This window comes from Sinocyclocheilus rhinocerous, unplaced genomic scaffold, assembly GCF_001515625.1.
Source record: "Sinocyclocheilus rhinocerous isolate Xijiao unplaced genomic scaffold, SAMN03320098_v1.1 scaffold2753, whole genome shotgun sequence".
NCBI classification, from domain to species: domain Eukaryota; kingdom Metazoa; phylum Chordata; class Actinopteri; order Cypriniformes; family Cyprinidae; genus Sinocyclocheilus; species Sinocyclocheilus rhinocerous.
Genome location: NW_015633528.1, coordinates 41,209 through 42,125, shown reverse-complemented (window position 1 = coordinate 42,125; position 917 = coordinate 41,209).

Here is a 917-nt window from a genome sequence, read left to right as displayed (position 1 = left end):
CTTTGTGTTTAAAGCAGCTTTTGCCCTCGGTGCACTTGAGCAGAGTTTCTCAGGAGCTTCGCAGGAGGTTTCTTGAAGCATCAGTTCTTCTGGATTGAGTCTGTCTCAGTTTGTTCTGTTTCTTCATGTGACTCCAGACAGACTGATGATGATCAGATCAGATCTCTGTGTGCAGCACTAACATAAATCTCACTGCATTATTACAATTAATGGCTAAAACTGATATTTCCTACCGACACACTACAGCAAAAGATAGAAATAACTGACTTAAAACCATTTTTATCTGCTGAAAATACTAGTGTTTTAATCATTTTGGCCAGCATTGTACCTCCGTCTTTACTGCACTATAACGTCATATTGGAGCACAGAGTTCATGGGGCTTCATAGGAGGTTGAGAGAAAGCACCACAAGGAGTGTGTTTGTGTCAAAATGAAGCGTGTGAGATGAGAAAGAGCCTGCGAGAGCCTCCCGTCGCACTTTTGCAGACACCTCCGCCGGAGAGTTTTACTGCACGTTCATCAGAGCTGACCAGATTCTATCGCTCGACCATCACCGCGAGCTCTGCCATCTACTGTACGTCGTGAACTCTGACCTCACGCATCTCATTCACTCTGAATGTAATAAAAAGCTGTCTTATGAATTCCTTATCTTTTCATATTTGAATGACTTTTTCGTCTTTTCCTCAATATCCTCCTCCTCTTCAGAGACAGACAGACCTTGAAGACTAATTCTGGTGTCATTAGTCACTGGCAGCAACACAGACAACAGACAGACAGGTAATTCAATTGGCAGTGCATCACAGTCACACATACACACACACACACATACACTCACACACACACACACACACAGTCTCACACACTCGCACTCACACACACGCACGCACGCACACACACACACACACACGGAGTCACTCA